The following is a 20,522-nucleotide window of genomic DNA, read 5'->3' as shown; positions in this document are numbered from 1 at the left end:
GGATATGACTGTGTGATTAACTTTTTCTTGTTGCAGAGCACTGGTTCTAGCATGTACAGACTTGAGTAGTTGCAGGACGCCGGCTCAGTATTTGCAGTTTACAAGCTCTAGAGCACAGGCTCAGTAGTTGCGGCACATGGTCTCAGTTAAGCTGTGGAATGTGGGATCTTCCTGGATCAGGGATCGAACCTGTGTCTCCTGCATTGGCAGGTGGATTCTTTACCACTGAGCCACCAGGGAAGGTCCTCTAAATCATGTTTAGTTAAACAGAGTAAATTCTAGTTTTTAAAAAAAATTTAAAGTGACATAAACTCAATCTGTTTTCTACCTGAGACCAAAACAAGTTTCTTTTTTCCTGTCTAAACAAAATTCTTGGCATTAAGATAAATCTGAATTCACGTGATATAATTTGTTAAACATTTCCAAAAAATTTTAAGCCTGCTGTAAAGAGAATTCTCATGATATACTACATACATATTTACATATTTTTCTTCAAAGACAAATTTATGAAGTTAATAGGCCTGTAATAGGACCATGATACTATTAATAATATAAAAACAAAAAGTGTTCCTATATGTGCAATATGAAGTGAGATCACCAAATCTGTGTACCCAGATGAATCACCAAGAGTTCAGAAATTAAGCTCACTTTAAGAAAATACATTCCCTCTTTTTTGGTGCCAAGTTTGAAAAATTGTGATGTATGACAAAAACTTTGTGTATACAGACTCCAAAACCAAGCATTGTTCTAAATTGGCAATAACTGTAACTTAAGTTAAAATTAAACTCAACTAGATCACTGTGGTTGGAGAAGGAAATGGCAACCCACTCCAGTATTCTTGCCTGGAGAATCCCAGGGACAGAGGAGCTTGGTGGGCTGCCATCTATGGGGTCACACAGAGTCGGACATGACTGAAGTGACTTAGCAGCAGCAGCAGCAGATCACTGTGGTTATACCACACTTGGCTTTAGGTAGGGTCTGCAAGTTTTACTGTGCCTCCCATCCTGCGCTTGCTCCCACTGCCCCCAGCTTCCTTTCATATAGCTGCATTTGGCAATGCTTCCAAATCTTGGAAGCAGAAGAACCTGCTAAAGTAAACAGAGAGGATGAAAAATGACACTATAAATGATACATGAAAAATCAACCTTAGAGTATAGACTGAGAAGCAGCAGTCTACTCTCAAGGGAAAAAGAGAGAATTAAAAAAGTAGGGGGACTTGCTTGGCCGTCCAGTGGTTAAGACTCTGTCCCTTCACTGCAGAGGCTGTGAGTTTCATCCCAGGTAGAGGAACTAAGATCCCACATGCTGAGCAGCATAGCCAAAAAAATAAAATAAAATAAGGGGCTGTTATTCCTAGATATTTTCCCACATAACAAAATTTCAAGCTCTGGAAAGGTAACGACTTTGAAGGAGGAGCTAGGGAAGTAAATAAATGATAAAGAAGTACAGCAGTAGCTTTAACTGTCAGTGAATTTCTTTGCCCTGGCATTGGCATTATCAATATGATCTTTATTGGTGTCAGCCTTTTCTGTGATCTGTTCTATTTGTCAGTTGTGAGCTTCAACCCCATTGCCTATGTCCAGGGACATGTTTTTAGGTTTTCTAGGATACTGCCCACTTGAGTCATGTTCTCTTCCGTTTCATCTTCCCTGGCATGATTTGTTATATATTTAACGTATTCACCCGTTGGCTGCTCCTGTGGTCACTTGATGCAGCTGACCGTTTGTCACTCAGCCTGGCTGCTTAGATACGATTACATTGCTAGGAGAGCTGTCTCCAGCATCTCCCCATATTGCCTTATAGACTTTACCAGACTCAATGTTCTTTGTCCTATTACATGGACATAAACAAAGGCCTCAGTCCTTACTGAATTCTGTTAAAGTCTTCTCTGCTTCTCTTACGTCTTTATCTGGTCCATGCCTCCTTCTGTGTGTTTCAGTTGTTCCCCTTGCTCAACCAGTGTAGGGATAGTCTTGATTCCTGCATCCTGAGCTTCAGTGGCTAAACCCAGGATTCTCCTTGTACTTTCTGCAGACTCATCAGTAACCTGGTTAGCCCTCAGCTGAATTCCTTCTGCTGACAGATTATCCATGATGAATTAAAACTATTGATAGGTGCAGACACTGAATTGTGGATGTGGATATTCAAGCAGTTTTGACTGTTTTTCTCCGGCTGCAGCAGCTCTCACTCCCTCAGGCCAGACTCCCAGCTGCGCCCTTCTTCCCGGTGACTTCTTAAAGCAGTGGTTCTCGGAGAGGCAGAGGGAGGAACGTGTCAGTTAGCTAGGAAACTCTACAAACTGTAAACGCCCACAGCACCTTACTTTCTTACCTACCCCTGGGGAATCTGCTATGGTTTTCTCCACCCTCTTTGAGAAGCACGGCCTTAAAGCAAATGCCACATGAGAGAAGGGAGAAGTATCCACATGGGGGATACACAAAAGGGGTGCTTCTGAATTAAAAGAGATCTCATTCCCAGTTAGAGTTTGTTCTCTTATCCTGTGACTATGTCCAAGCTGTTGACCTTTTTTCCATGGACAGAGCTTTCCCAGAGTATTCAGAAGCCCCAGGAAGACCAAGTGTCTTCCCTTCTGTTTTCTTTTCTGTCACCTCCAATCCTGGGAAGACCAGCTTCTATTGCTGGAGTTGCCAGGATCAGGAGTTCCTTTCCTGGTCCCTGCGCCCTCTCTGGATTGAAATATTCTGTCTGTAGCCCCTCTATCCTAGTAGATCCTAGTCTTGTTAGAAACCAAAAGACCCCCAAACCTCCAAGTGATCTTTTTTAAATTTATTTTGCTGCACTGGGCCTTAGTTGAGGCATATGGGATCTAGTTCTAACCAACTAGGGGTTGAACCTGGGCCCCCTGCATTGGTAGCGTGGAGTCTTAGCCACTGGACCACCAAGTAAGTTTCCAGATAATCTTTTTTTTTAATGTTATTTTTAATTGGAGGATAATCGCTTTACAGTATTGTGTTGATTTCTGCCATATATCAACATGAATCGGCCATGGATATACACATGTCCCCTATCTCTTGAACCTTCTTCCACCCTTCTAGGTTGTCACAGTGCACAGGGTTGAGCCTCCCTGAGTCATGCAAAAAATTCCCACTCGCTATCTAATTTTACACTTGGAAATATGTATATGTCTTCAATGTTACTGTCTCAGATTGTCCCTCCCTCTCCTTCCCCTACTGTGTCACAAGTCTGTTTTCTTATGTCTGCATCTTTATTGCTGCCCTGCAAATAGGTTCATCAGTACCGTTTTTCTAGATTCCATATATATGTGCTAACATACGATATTTTTCTCTTTCTGACTTACTTCATTTTGTATAACAGGTTCTAGGTTCACCCACCTCACTAGAACTGACTCAAATTCATTCCTTTTTATGACTGAGTAATACTCCATTGTATATATGTCCCACAGCTAGCAGGTGATCTTTGAGTTTCTTCTTAGCTCTGTGGTTTTGGGTTTGTGGTGTCTCCACCAACTTCTCCAGCCAAAGTCCTAGAGTAATTTCATGAAGAAATCGGATTTCTCCACTCGATTGTTCTAACCCAGTCTGTACCTTTGTTTTCTCTAGAAAGTCCTGCTATCAGGAGGGTTGCCATTTGGCCCAATGCCCTGTCTGTGTAATTTGCCTTTAGGGATTCCAGATACTTCTACTCTCATTATCAGTTGGGTCAGAAACTCTTCTCCCTGTTTATCTTTCAGATTTTCTTCCTCTCAGCCACTCTGGCAGTTCCTTTGCTCCAACCCTAAGGCTGGCGACTCAGGGCTAACCCATTCGCTCCTGTAACCGCTTTTCTTAGTTGCAACCATCCACTCAGATTGGGGTAAGGAAGGGGAAAATGGACTCCATCATGCTACATACCTTTTATAATATGATTTTAAAACAAATGTTAAAGCAGATTATAATTGGCTCCCAGCACCAGAAGGAACATCTTTCTGTACAAGGAGGGGATGTGTGCATGTGTGTTCACATCTGTTGTGCTGGACTGAGGACAACATTTGAGTGCCATGCAGGGGCACACATGTGCAGATGGTGTGTTCAGCCTGGTCCTGACCCTTCCTGAGGCCCTGGGGGTAGAGGAGCATCTCCTGAGACTCACATCTTTCACAGGAAGCTTCTGGGCTGTCCCCTTCCCCACTTCAAGGGGTGGCTTATGAGTCTCTCAGTCTTCAGGCCCAGGCTGATGTTCCTCCCACTAGCCCCATCCCAGGCAGCTCCTGACTGTCCCCAGGACCCTTGGGTGAAACCTCATGGGACTTCTTGTAGGTTTAGGTCACACTCCAGCTATTAGGCAATGGCACCCCACTCCAGTACTCTTGCCTGGAAAATCCCAAGGATGGAGGAGCCAGGTAGTCTGTGGTGCATGGGGTCACGAAGAGTTGGACACGGCTGAGCGCCTTCACTTTCACTTTTCACTTTCACGCATTGGAGAAGGAAATGGCAACCCACTCCAGTGTTCATGCCTGGAGAACCAAGGGATGGGGGAGCCTGGTGGGCTGCCGTCTATGGGGTCTATGGGGTCACACAGAGTTGGACACAACTGAAGTGATTTAGCAGCCAGGGGTCCCAGAAAGCAACCCGATTCCAGAGTCCATAAAGAACAATTCAGCATTTCTAGGAGCTTAAAATCAATTCTGCTCTTTTATCATTGGGACAGATATTTTTTCTAGGACCATCTGGACTCCCTGGAGTTGCTGCCAACAGGACAGCAGGGGAACTCCAGACCAGCGCAGGCTGACTAGGGTATCGGCGTGGTTTCCTGTGATGTCTTCCACTCACCAGGTCAGTCAACTGCAGCCTGTTCCTTGTATTTCACATAGTCCTTACGGTGGAGCTGTTTGGTTGCTCCAGGAGTGCAGGAGGAAAACAGCGAGGAGGAGGAGTGGGGAGAGAAAGACTCATGCAAAAAAGGGAGAGGAAATGAGTGATGCTGAGGAAGGCGAAAAAGGCAAATAGCAACAGCAGTAGCAGCAGGAGCAGAGAAAATTGGGATGTGAGGGTGGGAGGGAAAAGCAGAAAGGCAGGGTTCTGTTCATGATAATATTAACCTGAGTTCCTGGTTAACATTTTTTAGTGACTTATTAAATATGCATAAGAAAGTAAGGAAGGAAGCTTGCAGTTTTAATTCAAGATAAAGCCCAGTGTTTCCACAGTCCCCATCCCTGGGAAGAGCTGTGGGGTGATGTCCCAGGCTTCCCCTGCAGCCTGGTCTGGGAAGTCATGGGTGGGGAGACTAGCAGAGTTGAGTGACTTTGCTGCACTCCCTTGCCCTCAAACTGGCAGAGGGTCCCCTACGACATAAGGGTTGAGATGCCAGAAGCTCTTTGAAGGCAGTTCGCTCTCTGTTTCTTTCTTGGATTTTCCTTCTTCATATTCTGCTTCGTTTTCTCTTTTGTCCTGCTTAACCCTGGATAAATCCCTAAACCTTTTGGAACTTCTGCACTTATGAAAATGGAGACGAGAAAACTTTCCGGCCTTTTCTCTAGAATACTGTTGAGATCAGCTCCATCTATGAAGGGCTGTGAATGCTGCAAATGTCAGCACAGATGTTAACTGTGATGGCTGTATTCCAGGCTGGTATTGCTTTTCTTGGGCTTCTCTGGCCATCCAGTGGTGAAGACTCTGCCCTCCCAGTGCAGGGGGCACGGGTTCAATCCCTTGTCGGGGAACTTCCTGCATGCTGCATACTGCACCCTGAAAAAAGAAATTGCTTTCCCCAACCCATAGGCTTTCCACTCCTCAGTATGACCGTCAGAAAGGGTGCTGTTAATTCAATTTCAGAATTTCCCTATACCTTAGGCCAGCAGGTAATGTTAATAAGGATTTGGAAAACAACCGCTGGATCACCAGGGTTGACATGAAGTCTGTCCTTTCAGTGGGTTTTGTTTTCTGCTCTATGGACAGTGATCTACCTCCAGTGTTCACAACTCAGAGCTTTACTCTCTCTTGATTCAGTTAAACAAGTATTCCAGGATTAAGTTCCCTAGGAGCTATGGATGTGGTCTCCACATATCCATTTAGAACAACTCTGTTTGGGACCAGAACACCTGGACCCTACGTAAATACTGTGTGTGTGTGTGTGTGTGTGTGTGTGCACGCACGTGCATGAGGAATAAATTTGAAAATGGTATGTGAATAAACAATGGAGTAGCAAGGAAGGCATTCTATGTGATTATGGTGAGATAACCCTAAACCAATAAGAGAGGGGAACAGGAAAAGTGACTAAGAGAAAATAAAAGCTGATTCCTGGTAGAGACATAGCACCTGAATCTGTGCAGCTAAGTAGTGACTAAGAGGGAATGAAATAGGACATAAAACTCAAGAGGAGGGTTTTAGCTTGTCCAAGGAGCAAAAGGAATGTGGGAAAGAGAGATTTTAGAATCCATAGGTATCTTCTTGTTCTGCTAGGAGAGGCAGGATCTTGGTATGATTTCAGAACTTATAAAACCTTCAGAAAAGACTTGCAGATAGCTTAAGGTCAGGTGGCATGATCACAAGTTGTCTTCAATCTGCGATTTACTTGCTTGTGTGGATGCCTGGCATCTAGCTCTGATTAGAAAGGGTAATTCAAAGACAAGCTTCTTCTATTATAAGAGACTACTTGTGTGTGAGGAGCCCCAGGGACTGTGGCTGGGTGAGGGAGGTTAGCTGTTAATGCCACAGCTTTGATATTCTAAACACAAGTCTGCTGTAGCACAGGTGCAGCTGATCTTTACCAAGCCTTCACAAAGTGCAGTTAGAAAAACCTGCAGCCTTCTCTTCCAGGAAAGGACTAGATGTTGCCATGCATCACTTCTCTTGTCCGCCCACAAAGAATGAAGAAGCAGGTCAAAGCTTACCTGTCAGCCATTCTGAGCTGACCTCCACAGGGGAGTCTCTCCATTGCCCACAAATTAGCCCTCTGTACACCTCACTCTAAGGAAATCAGTCTTCCCTCCACATCCACCAGGAGGAAGCAAAGAGCACGCCTGCCTGGGTGATGGCAGGGGCAACCTTGCTTCACGAGGGATTGTAAAACTACCCCCAACTTCCTTCCTTCGACAGCAAATGCAGAGAGAGGTTAGGGCTTCCCTGCTGGCTCAGCGGTAAAGAATCTGCCTGCCAATGCAGGGGATGCAGAAGAGCTGGGTTCGATCTTTGGGTTGGGAAGATACCCAGGAGTAGGAAGTGGCAACCCACTCCAGTATTCTTGCCTGGAGAATCCCACAAACAGGGGAGCCTGGCAGACTACAGTCCTTGGGGTCGCAAAGAGTCGGCTTAGTGACTGGGCACAGTGAGCATCAAGTTTGTTTCCCAGAGTGGTAAGAAGGGAAATGAGAGAAGGGAGACAGAAATCAAAATGCACTTCCAAGACAAAAATCATTTCTGCGGCACATGGTGCTACCGAGGGAGAGGTGATGACAGCCTCCTCCCATTTCAGGAACTGTTCCCAGAGTTGTCCGTAGGCGGATTCACATGACACATTCTTAAACCCAGTTCCATTCTGTGCTGTGTTTGCTCCTTGTTCACATCTCCGGAACAATGCATCGCTACATCTTTGTATCTGAGTTTGATTCTCAATTGGTTGTCTAGCTGAATATTCAGGCTGGCTTGCTTATCATGCATTTGTGCCAGTATTTATCCTTTTGAGTCATGAAACTTCATCAATCCAGCCCTACTTGTGCACCAGAGCTGGAATATTGAATTGTGTGAATGCTGATACTTTAAGAGAATTATAATTAGGAAGTTGGGTGTTCTTCACAATGTTTTGATACGAAAAGATACTAATACATGTTGCTGAAAGAAATAACCAACCAATGATGCAAATTTGCCTGGAAACTATTCTAAATCCAATTTGCAACTTTCTGTGAGATAAAATTTGGGTTGTGACATTTTTTGATTGATGTCTCTATATGAGTAGGTTTTTGGCTTTTTAGTGTTGCTGATTTTCTGTTCTCACTCCTCAAAGAATCTTTGCCAACATACCACTGACATTTGAGGAAGAGAATAGAGACAGTTTGGCTTCTTGTAAATTCTTCTGTTTCCTTGGTGATGTAAATAATTATGGAACACATAAAAAGTTTTTAGCAAGTTCAAATGTGATTTTGAAAAAGCAGGTTTGCTACCTGTGATAGGGACAACAGGAACAATCTCAGCAAGAAATTCTGTGCTCTTTAACTTGCTTTAATTTAGAAAATCTTCCTTAAAACACAGGGCCTACTCAGATGCGGATTTAATGCCAGTATAAAATATGCACTTAATATGGTTCAATAAAGCTGTTCAGGTGGGTGGGTGGCTTTGGACCCCATCTCTGACAGAATAATTCTCTGCCATCTTCAGCTTTACTGGGAGAATCCTGTTCAATGGGCAGACCCAGAACCCAGGAGCTTGAAAGGAGGGGCTGAGTCACCTAAAACTGAGTGAAGAATTAATCCATGTCCATTGTGGAGTCTTCACGTGGACAGGTTCTCTCCATGGGGGAAAGATGACTGCCGCTTTGGAAGAGGTCTGACTTGAATCACACACTCAGTGGCATGCTTTTCACTTTGACTCTTCTAAGCTGTTCTCATGTTCTTCAAGTCCCCAGTTTCTCTTTTTCCTTCCTTTAGCACCACATCTTCTTTTAATCTTGGCAAATCACCTCACTCCCTTACTACCTCCCAGGTAGAAATATAAGCTCTGTCCATTTATTACCCGTGGGATCTTACTGAAGTTATTTCCCTTCTCAGTGATTTTGCTTCCTTCACTGTAAAATGGGGATAACCACAGTACCTATCTTATGAAGTGGTTGTGAGGATTAAATAAATTAATATATAAGAATTGTTTAGGCCTATACCATGGTGAATGCTTAGTAAATATTAGCTCTTAATGTTTCTGAGAACACAGAGGCCAATGGCATGAACTCCATCCTCCAAACTCCTCTTCACCTGAAAAAAAAGCTCTGTCACTCTCTACCACTGCCTCCCTCAGAGCAAAAAAATGTCTTATTTTGTAAGTCTGTGCTCTCCACCTGTGTCTTGATTCCATCCCCTCCCATTTCCTCAAGGGAACTTTGTTGAATGAATTTTTTTCTCCTTCCTAGTTTAAATTGATTCCTTTTTCCTGGCTCCTGTTTCTCATTCTCAAACACACTCAGGTCTCGCCTATTTGGAAAAAGGCCTCTGTATGACCCCCATGTCTTGGAGTTACTGTCCCATTTTCCTCCTCCTTTCACTGCCAAATACTCTGTGCCTCCATGTCTTTGTGACCCACTTTCTCGTTATTCCTCCGCCATCTGGCTCTCTCTGCCACCCCCCACTCCCACATGGCTATGTCTGTGGTCGCCCATCTCCAGATTCAAAGGGCTTTTCTTGATTTCTGTCCCCTTTAGCCACTTTGCAATGGTCAGTATTGCTGGCTGTCATCTACTCTGAAATCCTCTCCTCTCTTGCGCTCTCCTCTGAGTGCAGGTCTGTTGTGTGCTTCTGCTTCCCTGTGTCTTCTTCGTTCAGTAAATGCCCTTACAGGTTCCATGTTTGTCTCTCTCCTCTTGGGTTGTGGACATGGAGGGGGTTCACCGTGCAGCCTCTTGCTCTCTCTACTCTTACCTTTGTTCTCTTGCTGGTCTCGTGCCTACCATCATTCCTTTAAGTCTGGCACCTGCCTCATTCTTTGCACTCACCTCTTTAGCCTCATGCCTGCATCATGCTTGCTCTCGTTCTCTGTTTTGGCCACTCTGGCTTTCTTTTGAGTTCTTGAAGGTGCTGGGGCCTTTCTGACATAGGACTTTTGTTATTGATGTTGTTTAATTTCCATTCATCTTCATCTTTTTTTTAAACCATCATTGTTACTATAATTTTTTTCTATTTTGAAGATTGAGATATAATTCACATACCACAAAATTTTATGCTCTTAAAGTATGTGATTCAGTAGGCCTTGGTATATTTATGAAGTTGTGCAACAGTTACCACTATTTCATTCCAGAACATTTTCATCACCTCAAAAAGAAACCCTATACCCATTAACAGGCCCTCTCTTTCTCCCTTGCCTCCATCAGTCCCTGGCAACCACTAATCTGCTTTCTGTCTCTGTGTTGTGGGTTTTTGTGCATGCTGGTCCTTTTGCCTAGAACCTCTCCTCTACTTTATCCCCTAGTCAGCTTCTGTTTTTCCTCAGTGATCAGTGCCAGTGTCCTTGAACTGGTCAATTCCTCCTACATGCTTTCACAGGAATATGTATCTCTTTTGAAGAATTTATTATAAATTGCAGTTTTATTCTCTGTGTGTGGAGTCATTTATAAATGCACAAAATTGTACATTTCCATTAACACCAGATTCACTTGAATGTAATAGTATGATACCCAACTAAGACAAAAATGCATATTTTTCTCCCCACATCAATTCCTCCTTCATACTTCCCCATTTGAGGATACTTCATTCTCTCAAGCACACAGGTTCAGTTTCTTGAAGAACTTTGATTCCCTTCTCTCTCATCTTCAACATCCAGTCCTCTTCAAATCCTCAAGTTGAGTGGATTCCTTTGCAAGTCCTTGCATGCCAGCCTTTAGTAGTGTCCTTGCTGCTGCTGCTGCTGCTAAGTCGCTTCAGTAGTGTCCGACTCTCAGTGACCCCATGGACTGCAGCCTACCAGGCTCCTCCGTCCATGGGACTTTCCAGGCAAGAGTACTGGAGTGGGGTGCCATTGCCTTCTCTGAGTGTCCTTACTGCTCAGTAAACATTGCCTGATAATGAATAACTTCTGGAGCTATCTGCAATAAAGGAAATGGTTGTGGCCATGATGTTGGGTGAGTCTTAGAGACTGCCAAAGGCACGAAAGAGACAGAGGTCAAAATAGAGAGTGTGGCATTGGAGGGTGGCATTGGATGGAGACAATCCTATACTACAGACAGCTGGAGAAAAGCAGTAAAGTAATAAGAGAAGCAAAAGGAGAACCTGGCTAATGTACCACAATCCAATCACCAGTTTTGAATATCTGTTACCTGCTTGGCGCTTAGATTATGGTGACACAAAGATGAATCAGAAGTTGTCTCTTTCCTAAAGGAAGCCAGGGTCTGGTGAAGGAAACATTTATGTAAACAAAAATTACAATAGAATGTGGTAAGTTTTATAATAAGACTATTCACAAAGTATTCTGTGAGCAAGAGGAGGTGGTGACTAAGACTGTAGCAGCACAGAGGTGGGTAAAGGTGGGTGGGCGTCACAAGATGACTGGGACTTCAGCAGCCTGTAATCAGAAAGAGTGATATGCCAGGAAGACAGAACAACTTTAACAGGCCTGGGCCCATGTAGAACTGCAAATCATTTTGTTTAGCTTTACTGTAAAGGGTAGGAGGGAATATCCTGGGAATTCAGCCTGGGGCTCCTTTGTGAGAAATCTCACAAAAGCCAAGAATTTATTGTCTAGTTAATAAAGAGGCTTCAGAGTTTTTTGTTTTTGTTTTTGTTTAATTTGGCCATACCCTGAAAGGCTTGCAGGATCTTAGTTCTCTGACCACAGATCGAACCTGCCCCCTTAGCAGTGAAAGCATAGAGTCCTGACCTCCTAACCACTATTTCAGTTCAGTTCAGTCACTTAGCCATGTCCAGCACTTTGCGACCCCATGGACTGCAGCACACCAGCCTTCCCTGTCCATCACCAACTCCTGGAGCTTGCTCAAACTCATGTCCGTTGAGTCGGTGATGCCATCCAACCATCTCATCCTCTGTTGTCCCCTTCTTCTCCCACCTTCGATCTTTCCCAGCATCAGGGTCTTTTCCAATGAGTCAGTTCTTCCCATCAAGTGGCCAAAGGATTAGAGTTTCAGCTTCAATGTCAGTCCTTCCAATGAATATTCAGGACTGATTTCTTTTAGGATAGACTGGTTAGATCTCCTTGCAGTCCAAGGGACTCTCAAGAGTCTTCTCCAACACATAGAGAGGCACAGACATAGAAAACATGTATGGATACCAGAGGTGGAAAGGGGGAGTGGAGATTAAGACTGACATATACACACACCTATGTATAAAACAGACAAGAAGTGAAGTCACTCAGTCGTGTCCGACTCTTTGCAACCCCATGGACTGTAACCTACCAGGCTCCTCTGTCCATGGGATTTTCCAGGCAAGAGTACTGGAGTGGGTTGCCATTTTCTTCTCCAGGGGATCTTCCTGACCCGGGGGTCGAATCCAGGTCTCCTACATTGCAGGCAGACACTTTACCGTCTGAGCCATCATACCACAGTTCAAAAGCATCAATTCTTTGGTGCTCAGCTTTCTTTATAGTCCAACTCTCACATCCATGCATGACTACTGGAAAAACCATAGCTTTGACAAGATGGACCTTTGTCAGCAATGTAATGTCTCTACTTTTTAATATGCTGTCTAGGTTGGTCATAACTTTTCTTCCTAGAAGCAAGTGTCTTTTAATTTCATGGCTGCAGTCACCATCTGCAGAGATTTTGGAGCCCCCCAAAATAAAGTCCGTCACTATTTCCATTGTTTCCTCATCTATTTGCCATGAAGTGATGAGACCAGAAGCCGTGATCTTAGTTTTCTGAATGTTGAGCTTTAAGCCAACTTTTCCACTCTCCTCTTTCACTTTCATCAAGAGGCTCTTTAGTTCTTCACTTTCTGCCGTAAGGGTGGTGTTATCTGCATATCTGAGGTTTTTGATATTTCTCCCAGCAGTCTTGATTCCAGCTTGTGCTTCATCCAGCCTGATACTTCGCATGATGTACTCTGCATATAAGTTAAATAAGCAGGGTGACAATATACAGCCTTGACGTACTCCTTTCCTAGTTTGGAACCAGTCTGTTGTTCCATGTCCAGTTCTAACTGTTGCTTCTTGACCTGCCTACAGATTTCTCAGGAGGCAGGTCAGGTGGTCTGGCATTCCCATCTCTTTAAGAATTTTCCACAATTTGTTGTGATCCACACAGTCAAAGGCTTTGGCATAGTCAATAAAGCAGAAGTAGACCGCCAGGAAATTCCTCAAACTTTTTTAAAATTAACTTCATTGAGAAATCTGTATGCAGGTCAGGAAGCAACAGTTAGGACTGGACATGGAACAACAGACTGGTTCCAAATAGGAAAAGGAGTACATCAAGGCTGTATATTGTCACCCTGCTTATTTAACTTATATGCAGAGTACATCATGAGAAATGCTGGAATGGAAGAAACACAAGCTGGAATCAAGATTGCTGGGAGAAATATCAGTAACCTCAGATATGCAGATGACACCACCCTTACAGCAGAAAGTGAAGAACTAAAGAGCCTCTTGATGAAAGTGAAAGAGGAGAGTGCAAAAATTGGCTTAAAGCTCAACATTCAGAAAACTAAGATCACGGCTTCTGGTCTCATCACTTCATGGCAAATAGATGGGGAAACAGTGGAAACAGTGTCAGACTTTATTTTTTTTGGCTCCAAAAGCACTGTAGATGGTGACTGCAGCCATGAAATTAAAAGACGCTTACTCCTTGGAAGGAAAGTTATGACCTACCTTGATAGCATATTCAAAAGCAAAGACATTACTTTGCCAACTAAGGTCCGTCTAGTCAAGGCTATGGTTTTTCCAGTAGTCATGTATGGATGTGAGAGTTGGACTGTGAAGAAGGCTGAGCGCTGAAGAATTGATGCTTTTGAACTGTGGTGTTGGAGAAGACTCTTGAGAGTCCCTTGGATGGCAAGGAGATCCAACCAGTCCATTCTGAAGGAGATCAGCCCTGGGATTTCTTTGGAAGGAATGATGCTAAAGCTGAAACTCCAGGACTTTGGCCACCTCATGCGAAGAGTTGACTCATTGGAAAAGACTCTGATGCTGGGAGGGATTGGGGGCAGGAGGAGAAGGGGACGACAGAGGATGAGATGGCTGGATGGCATCACTGACTCGATGGATGTGAGTCTGAGTGAACTCCGGGAGATGGTGATGGACAGGGAGGCCTGGCGTGCTGTGATTCATGGGGTCACAAAGAGTCAGACACGACTGAGCAACTGAAGTGAACTGAACTTCATTAGGCATAATTTACTTACATTCTAATATATAGATTTTAAGTCTATGATTCTAAGTTTTGATAAAAGTATACATCCTTGTAACTACTGCTCAAATCAAGACATAAAACACTTTAAAAAAAATCATCCAATAATGTTATTTATTTATATATAGTTGATTTACAGTATTAGTTTCAGGTATATAGCATAGTGATTCAGTATTTTTACAGATAATACTCCATTAAAAGTTATTGCAAGATAACGGCTGTAATTCCCTGTGCTCAACAGGCATATCTTATTGCTTATCTATTTTATACACAATAGTTTGTATCTCTTAATCCCATTCCCTTATTTTGCCCCTCACCTCTTCCCTCTTCCTCCTGGTAAGCATCAGTTTGTTCTCTATACCTGTGAGTGTGTTTCTGTCTTGCTGTATACATTCATTTATTTTTAAAATTTCATAGATGAGTGATATACAGTATTTCTTTCCCCGACTTCACTAAATTTAACGCTCTCTAGGTCCATACAAGTTGTAAATGGCAGAATTTCATTCTTTTTATGGCTGGGTAATATTCCATTTGGAGAAGGAAATGGCAACCCACTCCAGTGTTCTTGCCTGGAGAATCCCAGGGGCGGGGGAGCCTGGTGGGCTGCTGTCTATGGGGTCGCACAGAGTCGGACACGACTGAAGCGACTTAGCAGCAGCAGCAGCAGCAGCAGCAGCAGCAGTATTCCATTATATATCTTCTTTATCCATTCATATCACATCTTTTTTATCCATTCATCTGTTGATGGACACTTGAGTTGCTTCCATATCTTGGCTATTGTAAATAATGCTTCTGTGAACTTTGGTGTGCACATATCTTAAAAAAAATTTTAATTTTGTATTTATTATTTATTTTGGCTGCACTGAATCTTCATTGCTGCATGTGGGCTTTTTTCTAGTTGAGGTGAGCAGGGTCTACTCTTCATTGTGTTGCATGGGCTTCACATTGCAGTGGCTTCTCTTGTTGCCCAACACAGGCAGGTGTCTTTTTGAATCAGTGTTTCTGTTTTTTCTAGAAGTGGAATTGCTGGATCATAAGGTTTACTTCTAGTTTTTAAAGGAATTTCTATACTATTTTCCAGAGTGGCTGCCCTAATATACATTCATACCAACAGTGTACAAGGATTCCTTTTTCTCCATATCCTCTCCAACATTAATTATTTGTAGACTTTTTGATGAGAGTCATTCTGACAGTGTGAGGTGATATCTCATTGTGGTTTTGCTTTGCGTTTCTCTGATGATTAGCAATGTTGAGTATCTTTTCATATGCCTGTTAGCCATCTGCAGGTCTTCTTTGGAAAAACGTCTATTCAGATCTTCTGCTCTTTTTTTTTTGCTTCTCCACATGGCTTGTGGGATCTTAGTTCCCTGACAAAGGATCGAACCTGGGCCCCCTGCAGTGGAAGCACAGTCTTAACTACTGGACCACCAGGAAATTCCCTCTTCTGACCAGTTTTGATAGGATTTTTTTTTTTTTTACATTGAATTGTATGAGCTGTTTATATACCTTGAATATTGCCACTTGTGGGGCATATCACTTGAAATATTTTTCACTCATTCTGTAGTGCCTTTTCATTCTGTTGATGGTTCCCTTTGCTGTGCAAAAGATTTTAAGTTGAATTATGTCCCATTTGTTAAGATATAGAACCTTTTTTTTTCACCCACCCAAGAAACTCCTCTTGTGCCCTTTGCAGTTGATCCTCTTTTCCCCAAGGCAACGACTGATATGATTTTTATTACCACGTTTGGTTATTTATTGATATGTAAAACCACCCCAAACCTAGTGACTTAAAACAAAAAAACCCATTTATTTGCTCATGACATTGCAATTGGTCAGGGTTTAGTGGAATCATTTTGTCTTTGTTCTCTGTGGCATCAGCTGAGATAGCTTGACTGAAAGCAGAGAATCCACTTCCAAGATGACTTGCTCACATGCCTGGCAAGTTGGGATTGGCTCTTGGCTGGGATCTCAGCTAGGACTGCCAGTTATGGATCTTGTTTATCTTCCACATGGCTGTTTGGGCTTCCTCACATCATGGGTTCCAAAAGGAGGAAGTAAAAGGTGTCAGTCCTTTTAAAGACTAGACTCTAAACTGGTACAGTATCACTTCTGATATATTGTGTAAGTCAAAGCAATCATAAGCCAGCCCATGGGCACACAGGCTCAGTTGCCTCAAAGCATGTGGAATCTTCCTGGACCAGGGATTGTATCTGTTTACCCTGCACAGATTCTTATCTACTGTACCACCAGGGAAGTCTCCTTTTTATTGTTGAGTTATAGTCCAATGATAATCAATATGTTTATTCACTTTTTGTTGATGGACATTTGGGTTGTTTCTAGTTTTTTATGATTATGAATAAAACTGTTATAAAGATTCTTACACAGCAGTTTTTGTAGCTATATGTTTTCATTTCTCTTGAGTAAATACCTAGAAATTTGAATTTCTGGGTCATGGGATAGGTATATGTTATAATTTATAAGAAATTGTTAAACAACTTCCAAAGGACTGTACCATTTTACACTTCCAGTAGCAATGTACAGGAATTCTAGTCGTCTCACATCTAGCCAACAGTTGTTATTGTCAGTGTTTCAAATTTTAAATATTCTGGAAGGCATAAGTATTATCTCATTGTAGTTTTAATTTGTATTTCTCTAATAATTATTAAGTAATTTTATTTTTAATATGCTTATTACCATTTTGAAGGATGTTCTTTTAAAAAAATTGTATTTATTTGGGTGTACTGGGTCTTGCTTGTGGAATGTGCGATCTAGTTCTCTGACCCAGGATCAAACTCAAGCCCTCTGCATTGGGAGCACTGTCTTAACCACTGGACCACTAGGGAAGTCCCAGTAGATGCTCTTTTATTCATGTACTATAGCTGTGCTGGGTCTTTGTTGCAGTGCTTGAGCGTTCTCTAGTTGCGGTGAGCGAGGGCTACTCTAGTTGCAGAGCATGGGCTTCTCACTGCAGTGGCTTCTCTTGTGGAGCACAGCTCTAGGGTATGTGGGTTCAGCAGTAGCAATGCGCAGACTCTAGAGTGTGGGATTGTAGTTGTAGTGTATGGGCTTAGCTGACCTGTGGCACGTGGGATGTTAGTACCTGGAGCAGGGATTGAATCTGTGTCCCCTGCATTGGCAGGTGGATTCTTAACCACTCAACCACCAGGGAAGTCCCCCAGTAGATGTTCTTTGTTAAGTGTCAGTTTAAGTCTGTTGTCCATTTAAAAAATATTGGGTTGATGTCTTGTTATTTTTGAATTATAAGTGTTCTTTACATAGTCCAGATGTTTGTACTTTGTCAGATACAAATGTTATTACCATATGTTAATAGATTGGAATATTATTAAAATATTATTCACAAATTGACCTACAGAGTTAATGTAATTCCAATTAAAACACAAACAGGTTTTTAACAGAAACTGAAGAGCTCATTCTAAAATTTATATAAAAATACAAAAGACTTAGAATAGTCAAAACAATTTTGAAAAAGATAAAATTGAAGGACTTACACCACCTGACCTCAAGACTTACTATAGATTTACAGAAATCAAGGCAACATGGCATTAGTATATGGACAAATAAATAGGTCAATGTAACAGAATAGAGCCTAGATATAGACCCAAACATAAGCAAAAAATTGATTTCTGAAAAAGATGTCATAGTAGGCAGTCTCTACAATGGCCCACATTGATTTCTACCTCCTGGTATTCACACCATTATGTACTCTCTTCTGTTTGTATCTAGACTGATAGAAATGATAGGATGTAGTTTAGTCCCTAAATTGTGTCCAACTCTTGTGATCCCATGGACTGTAGTCTGCTAGGCTCCTCTGTCCATGGGATTTTCCAGGCAAGAATACTGGAGTGGTTTACCATTTCCTTCTCCAGGGGATCTTCCCAACCCAGGGATCAAACCTGGCTCTCCTATACTGCAGGCAGATTCTTTATCAACTGAGCCACCAGGGAAGTTACTTCTGGGGTAAGGCTTAAAAAACGCTATGACTTACATTGTGGGGGCACTCTTTCTTTCTTGGATGGCTCGCTATTGGTAAAGAACTAGTAGCCTTGTTGTAAAGCAGCCCTGTGGAAAGGCCCATGTGCCAAAGGACAAAGGTCGGCCAAGAACCACATGAGTGAGCTTGGAAGCGGACTCCCCTCCCTGCAAATCAAGCCTTTGGATGAGACCAAAGCCTTGGCCAACAGCTTGACTGCAACCTCATGAGAAACCCATATAAAATATGCCCAAGTTCCTTAACTACAGAAACTATGAGGTAATAAATATTGCTGTTTAAAGCTGCTGCAGACCAAAAGAAGGAGAAAAAAAAAATTGAAAAAGGGAATTCCCTAGTGGTCCAGTGTTAGGACTCTGAGCTTCCAGTGCTGCAGGGGCACAGGTTTGATCCCTGGCCAGGGAACTAAGATCCTACAAGCCAAGCAGCCAAAGGAAAAAAAAAAAGCTTCTAAGTTGCTAAACTTTGGAATAACCTGTTAAACAGTGATAGATAACTAATATGGGTGCCAAAGTAGTTTGAAGAAGGAAAAATAGTCTTTAACAAATAGTGCTGAATAAATTTAATATCCTTATGGAAAAAAGTGAACCTCAACTCCTACCTCACACCATACACTGGTATTAATTTGAGCTAGATATTAGACTAAAAGCTAAATCTATTAAACTTCTTCCCCAAAACACAGAAGACAATCTTTACAAATTGAGGTGGACAAAGATAATTTGGACAAGACACAATGGTGGCAACCATAAAAAAAAGTTTGATAAGTTGGACTTTCTCAATAGTTTTAAAATGGAGGCATTAAGCATGCTTGGGGCTGGTGCATGGGGATGACCCAGAGAGATGTTATGGGGAGGGAGGTGGGAGGGGGGTTCATGTTTGGGAACGCATGTAAGAATTAAAGATTTTAAAATTAAAAAAATAAAAAGAAATAAAATGGAGGCATTATATGATGAGATCTTTATTTCAGAAAAGTATGATAAATGTGACAGCAGTGTGTCTGTTTTTCTCTCTTTCTCACACACACACACAAATACTCAATACTAGTAACCATTAGAAGTAGACAAGTTCAGTGAAGTTGAATTGATAAATAAGTATCAGAAATGTTTGTCTCAACTTACATATTCTTTCATTCTTTCACTCAATTAATAGATATGTTATTTTTAAAAAACTGTAGTAAATATATATATATAACATTTACAACCATAACCATTTTAAAGTGTGCCACTCAGTAGTGTTAAGTACATTTCTATTGATGTGCAAGCTCCAGAACTCTTATTATCTTGCAAAACTGAAACACTGTATCCTTTAAACAGCAATTTTTCCATCTTCCCTTCCCTCCAATCCCTGGCAACTGCCATTCTATTTTCTGTCTCTATGAATTTAAGTACTCTAGATACCTCATATAAGTACAAAAAAAGTATTTGTCTTTGTGTGACTGGCTTTTTTTCATGCAGCATAATATCCTCAATATTCAACCATGCTGTAGCATGTTTCAGATTTTTGCATCCTTTTTCAATGCTGAATAATATTCCACTCTATGTATATATTGTATTTTGCTTATTCATTCCTCTGTCCACAAGCACTTGGGTTGTTTCCTTAACAAAATGGATTTTGGTCACCTCTAGTAATTTCCTCCATTTCTGTATAACTCAGTGTGGCTGTTTATAAGCAATAACTAATATTCCCAATTACTTCATCAACAAAGGTCTATCTAGTCAAGGCTGTGGTTTTTCCAGTAGTCATGTATGGATGTGAGAGTTGGAATATAAAGAAAGCTGAGTGCTCAAGAATTGATGCTTTTAAACTGTGGTGTTGGAGAAGGCTCTTGAGAGTCCCTTGGACTGCAAGGAGATCCAACTAGTCCATCCTAAAGGAGATCAGTCCTGGGTGTTCGTTGGAAGGACTGATGTTGAAGCTGAAACTCCAATCCTTTGGCCACCTGATGCAAAGAACTGACTCATTTGAAAAGACCCTGATGCTGGGAAAGATAGAAGGCAGGAAGAGAAGGGGATGACAGAGGATGAGATGGTTGGATGGCATCACCGACTCAATGGACATGAGTTTGGGTAAACTCCGGGAGTTGGTGATGGACAGGGAGGCCTGGCGTGCTGAGGTTCATGGGATCACAAAGAGTTGGACACGACTGAGCAACTGAATTGAACTGAATGTTCCCAAATCTCAGTGTCTGAAATCTACCTAAGTTATCTTTGGCTCATGCTACATATTCACTGCCAGTTGATTAGGTGTCTCTGCTCTATGCCATCCATATTATGGGACCAAGGCTGACAGAGTAACCACCAGTTGGAACACTGTTAGCAGCTGTGGCAGAAGGAAAGAGAAAATGGCTGAATTGCATGCCGGCTTTTAAAGCTTCTTCCCAGAAGTGATACATGTCACTTTCACTCATATTTCATTACCAAAGCAAGTCATGTAGTCATTCCTAACTTTACAGGAGCAAGAAAAAGCAATTATATCATGTTCCTGGAAGTTGGGAGAACCAGAAATATTTGAG

The 20,522-nt window shown here is 42.2% G+C and overlaps 1 pseudogene; it reads right to left on the bottom strand.

The window, feature by feature from the left end:
- Window positions 1–1,457: 1,457 nt before the first annotated feature.
- LOC138073989 (synaptosomal-associated protein 23-like) lies at window positions 1,458–2,092 on the bottom strand (annotated as a pseudogene).
- Between the last annotated feature and the right edge of the window lie 18,430 nt (window positions 2,093–20,522).

The sequence above is a fragment of the Capricornis sumatraensis genome, chromosome 2 (genome assembly GCF_032405125.1).
Source record: "Capricornis sumatraensis isolate serow.1 chromosome 2, serow.2, whole genome shotgun sequence".
Taxonomy (NCBI): domain Eukaryota; kingdom Metazoa; phylum Chordata; class Mammalia; order Artiodactyla; family Bovidae; genus Capricornis; species Capricornis sumatraensis.
The sequence above is the reverse complement of the archived record's forward strand: the minus strand, read 5'-3'. Positions and strand labels throughout refer to the sequence as shown.